Source organism: Vigna umbellata, chromosome 5, assembly GCF_029865625.1.
Source record: "Vigna umbellata cultivar VRB3 chromosome 5, Vumbellata_1.0, whole genome shotgun sequence".
NCBI classification, from domain to species: domain Eukaryota; kingdom Viridiplantae; phylum Streptophyta; class Magnoliopsida; order Fabales; family Fabaceae; genus Vigna; species Vigna umbellata.
In genome coordinates, this window is record NC_142169.1 from 48,600,288 (window position 1) to 48,605,884 (window position 5,597).

Here is a 5,597-nt window from a genome sequence, read left to right on the forward strand (position 1 = left end):
CCCTTGGAAGAACAAATCAATATTCTTTGATCTTTCATACTGGTCAAAAATTAGATGTTAGACATTGCATAGATGTGATGCATGTAGAGAAGAATGTGTGTGATAGCTTGATTGGCACACTACTCAACATTCAGGGAAAGACAAAAGATGGAGTGAATGCTCGTTTGGATTTGGTTGACATGAATATCCGAGAAGAGTTGGCACCCAGGGAGATTGGTAAACATACTTATTTTCCTCCTGCATGTTACACAATGTCTAGACAAGAAAAGATAAATTTTTTCCTTTTTTTAAAGAGTATCAAAGTACCACAAGGATACTCTTCAAATATGAAGAGTTTAGTGTCGATGCAGGACTTAAAGGTTGTTTGCATGAAGTCTCACGATTGTCATGTCTTAATGCAACAATTGTTACTAGTGGCTGATAACAGTTGAAAAACTGTTATTTTCATGCTTAAAATTGATACTAAAAGCAACCTTTAACACTTAGAAACTAGCTTGAAATCATGCTTTTGGTCATATTTTTAGAAATAAGAGAGTTAGACAGGTTTATGCTTGATTTCAGTGTTTTTGTGCAGGTTTTAAGGTGAATTTGGTGAAAGAAGTGAAGAAGCATAGAGATGGAATCAGAAAAGACATCAAAAAGTGCAAAAGGAGAAGCCGCAACTGCCGCTCAGCGGCAGTTTACCGCTGAGCGGCACTCAGGCAGTCACGTTGGATCTGTTGAGGGGTGAAAAGGCCGCTGAGGGGAGAAAAACAACTCACGCACTTACCGCTGAGCGACACTATTTTTGGGCTTGGGCCTAATTTTTTGTATTTTTAGAATAGTATATAAGCTTTAGGACGTCCTAGGGTTCGTATCTTTGGCTGGGAGGAAGCAGAAACACACTTTTCACCCCTTAGGGGTAGATTGGGAGATGGTGACGGCTCTCCTCTTCTCTTTCTAGGGTTTTTCTATCTCTTTCATTCTTTCATTATTGTTCATCTAGTTTCACCATGAATATGGTGAACTAAACCTTGTATTGTTGTTGGGGAATCAATGTAGTCTTGTAAAACTCTCATATATGGAATTTGTTTTAACATCTTAATTTAAGACTTATGCTTTCTTTCATCATTAGTTAGGGTTTTTCGTCTTTGCTTAACGCTTGCTTTGTTTAACTCATTCATTGCCATTATCATTGATTTTGTCGATATGGGAACGTACGGGGAAGTCTAGATCCGGCGAATTTCTCCCAATAGCATATTGGTTGCCTTTAAGCTCCTGCACTTCAGAACTAATTACTAGGAATGCTAGGAATTGTATGAACTCGTAATTAAGGATAGGCCTTCTTGCAAGGTGATTTAGAGAGTGGCATTAGCAATTGATGATAAGAATGATGAATTCCTAAAAGTATATGAGAGTGGAAAAGATGAAATTGATAACCCCAACAACATACTCATCCATTTAATTCATTAAAGTGTTTGTTTTCCTCTTTTCCATTGATCAACATTCATGCATACATGTTCAATTATTGTCTTTTGCATTTAAACCCTACAATCAATTGTTAACAAGTCTTAAATAATCATTAAATCATATAGCTAACTAGGCCGTGAGTCCTTTGGGAAAACGATACTTGGTCTTACCTAGTTTTATTACTTGATACGATTCGGTCACACTTGCCGATTGTTAAACAAGTTTGTGTCGCCGTTTTTCGGTGTTCATAAATTTGTCATCAAGTTATTGGCGCCGTTGCCGGGGACTCGTGGTTTAACTAGTTCATTTGTGTGATTTTTGATTATCTTTGACTTGTTTTTGAATTTTGAAATTTGAAATTCTGTTTTTTTATTTTTCTGTTTTTATTTTATTTTATTTTATTTTATTTTATTTTGTTTATTTTTTGTTTTTATTTTTTCCTGTTTTCTGTTTTTATTTTTCTGTTTTTATTTTTCTGTTTTCATTTTTCTGTTTTTATTTTTTCTGTTTTTTTTATCTTCTATCTTTCTATCTTTTATCTTCTTATCTCTTATTTTATATCTTCTCTATCTTTTTGTGCTAACAAATTTTTCTAGGGACTTGTTTTCTTGTGTATGCAAGAAGCAATTCGAACTAGAAGCAAGAAAACCTCGGAACCTCTTCTTGATGGCTTAGACGAGAAAGACGGAGGAGAAGAATCCGTACATCTAGAGAACTTTTCCCTCCTCTGGAAGATCTTTTACAACCTTCACCACAAGGTTCTCACCATAGCATTGAGGAGATGGATAATAATAATGTTAGATGGACTCTTGCAGATTACACCAATGTGGTTGGCCCTCAACATTTTAACAGCATAGCAAGACCGAGGGTCTATGCAGCCAACATGGAGGTGAAACCGGCGTTGATCCAACTGGTTAAGAGTAATCAATTTAATGGGTTGTCTCATGAAAGCCCATATGAGCACCTCACAACCTTTAATGAAATTTGCAATACAGTGAAGATAAATGGGGTGTCTGACGAAGCAATCAAACTTATCCTGTTTCCATTCTCATTAGGAGGCAACACTAAGCTTTGGTTGAACTCTTTTCTAGAAGGGAGCTTTACAAAGTGGGAAGCTGTGGTGGCAAAGTTCTTGAACAAATACTTCCCACAATCCAAGGTAAACAAACACTAGTAGAAAAATGACATTTTATAACGTACAAAAATGATATATTATAACGTAGTTACTAGGGACATAGTTCTGGGCGTTATAATAAGTCTACGCATTTTATAACGTAGCAGAAATTTACGTTATAATAGCTTGAACATATTATAACGTAGTTTCTGAAATCAGTTATAATATGACAAAGATATTATAACGTAGATGTGTTAATACGTTATAATATGTGATGTATTATAACGTAGATATGATTTTCAGAATCAACGTATTATGACGTACATTGTTTAGTACGTCATAATATATGTTTTTTTATAAAAAAAAATAATTATTACAATTAACCTCCTATAAAATTATAATCATATTCCTTTCATCTATAAGTTAGAAGCTAATTCAAAATGAGGTAAGATACATTAGAAAAAATATATAATAAAATGTGAATACAGCGGAAGAATGTTCTAGTTTTTCTAGACAAAATTCAGATTTAATTCTCATTTTCAATTATTCCTGTGTATTAATTGACGAACAATTGATAGTTTTATACTGTTGAGGGCACAAAATGTGTGGCTAAACCACATGCTGCTACTTCTGCTCCATCCAAACGTGCTCCACTCAACCCTATATATTCCCCTGCATATTGCAAATTAATATCAATACAAAAAAGAGAAAAACATAAACATGAAGAGAAAAGGGGAGTATTATTCTTAGGTTTTGCTAACAACCACCTCACGGGCACTACTATATTAAATAATAGGAAGTTTTTAAACTCCTAACTTTCAATTGCTTAACCAGCGTGCTAAGAATACTTATTAACATTCTCTTTGCTCTTATTTTTTTTCATAAAGCTGAATAAAAGTTCTTATTCTATTGACAAACCTTCTCGATTAGACCAATAAATATAAATATAAAAATTAATGTTAACCTATCTAAACCAATATTCACTATATATTCTAATTTCTCTGCATATGTTATTTTATATATATATATATATATATATATATATATATATATATATATATATATATATATATATATATATATATATATTATATAAAAAGAAATTGTGATGCACCATATGCTTAAAATTCCTCAAACTCATGGTATAACACTTTAATGGAGTGATGTCTAATATTTAGTTTAATGAAGCTCAACCTAATAAGAGTAATTTGCTGACTCTTAAGAAAGACCCAATATATTATCAAGTTCAGAGTTAAACAACTATTAATCAACAGTTCCAATAAAAATTAACAAGTAGCTCAGAACTCACTGTCTCTAAAATAGGTTTTTTAAATGTTATAGATAATGGATAGGGACATACCACTAAACAGTTTAAAAGACGTGGGAAGGGTTCTTCGTTGAGTGGTCAATGCTAAATCAGATGTCTTTGATAAGTAAAGGGCAGGATCAATAATGATGGGCCTTGCTCTTTGATTCCTGCATAGAATAAGTAATATAAGTCAGGGGAGAAAAACATGCAGAATATAGTCTACAAAAATTTTCAGATGCATAATAATCAAATTCACTTACAATTTCCAACCAGCAATGTGTGTATGCTCAATGAAATTTAGATTCCTTGACATATTCGAGAAAACATAAAGCAAATCTGCAAAAGCAGAAAACAAATATCAAATGGGTTCAGGGAGTAAACTTTTTGCATGTTTGTCTTGATAAATGCTTAAACTAAAACTATAAACAGCATGGAATGATCTATACGAATCTGGATTTATGCCAAATGATACACTATCAGACAGAAAGAAGATGTTGAAACCAGAAGACTAAAATCATTGAGTACAAAATACCATGAACCAAATTGTTACGCAGTTATGCAGGTACTATAAGCTTTCCTTCTTGGTAACATAATCTATTTCAACAACTTAAAGAATAGAAGAAAAAAATCAAGCAACCTCAAAGAAAAGTGAGACAAATTATAAGATAATATATTCATATGTACAATAATCATATAAACTATATACCATGAAGCTGCAAATTCAAGTGCACAAGTCTAATTACTATAGTGCATGTGCAAAATCTTAACTACACTGGCCAATTCTTAAGCAATCAACTTTGCAACAAAGGAGTTACAAGTTTTCAGAACAACAAAAAACATTAATTAGCAAATATAAGCTCAATCATTAAATAAGAGGATATCCTAGTACCATAAATGCAACCAAAAATGCACTGCAAGGTGGATGGGAAATTGTTTTCTGCTGCAATTGACCTGCAGAATATAAACATCAATCTTTTAACTGTTTACAACTATTGATAGTACATATAACTTCACAAAAATGCCAACTAATAAGAGTAAATTTCAATGTGCAGATTAGAAAAGCTACCCTTCAAAGTAGACTATAAGCTTAAGCGATTAAAGGAACTCGTGGTCAATAAATTTTTGTGAGTGGAAATTGACAAGCTATATAGACAGCACAACTTGCACAATCTAAAGTTAAATATCCACATGGTTAAGAGAGAGGAAAAAAAAATCAGCACATCTTGTTTCCTTACTAATTCACCACTCAGATTCATGTAAGTCCGAGGAGGCTTTGCAAGGAAGACAAGAACTTCACCAACAAAACCTGCAACAAACCAACTTGCGAAAAAAATTCATCAATACAATAAACATAGAGAGAAAAACAGAAAATAGAAATATCTAAGCAAGGCAGCGGGCAAACCTTTTCCGAAAATGGCTTTGGAATAGGAAGTGTTCATAGGAATCCCCTACGACTCAGCAAATGCATCAATCATCTCAAAGCCCACCTAGACAAACACTGAGGGAACCGATTTCAATCGGTGAAAAATGAAGGAAAAGGCAAAACAATCGGTCAAAAGGTGAGAAGATGAAAATACGAAGAAACCCTAGCAATTGAGGGTGAAAGATGCAAGTGAGAGGCTGAGAGGTAAAGGAAAGTGCTTAGGGCTTGAACTGTTGTTCAACGAGATGATGGAGAGCCAACGAGAGCCTTCCATGATGGAGAGGCAGCGAGAGCCTTCGATG

At 33.6% G+C, this 5,597-nt stretch overlaps 1 long non-coding RNA gene across 2 annotated transcripts; it reads right to left on the bottom strand.

Moving 5' to 3' along the window:
- Positions 1 to 4,551: 4,551 nt before the first annotated feature.
- Positions 4,552 to 5,359, bottom strand: LOC148198512 (uncharacterized). 2 transcript variants are annotated; one of them, XR_015786480.1, is made up of 3 exons: positions 5,275 to 5,359; positions 5,108 to 5,178; positions 4,552 to 4,823 (listed from the first exon to the last, which is right to left on the bottom strand). It is a non-coding gene; the product is annotated as an uncharacterized LOC148198512 (long non-coding RNA). The 2 variants fall into 2 exon arrangements; XR_015786479.1 differs by having other exon boundaries at positions 5,108 to 5,192.
- Positions 5,360 to 5,597: the final 238 nt, after the last annotated feature.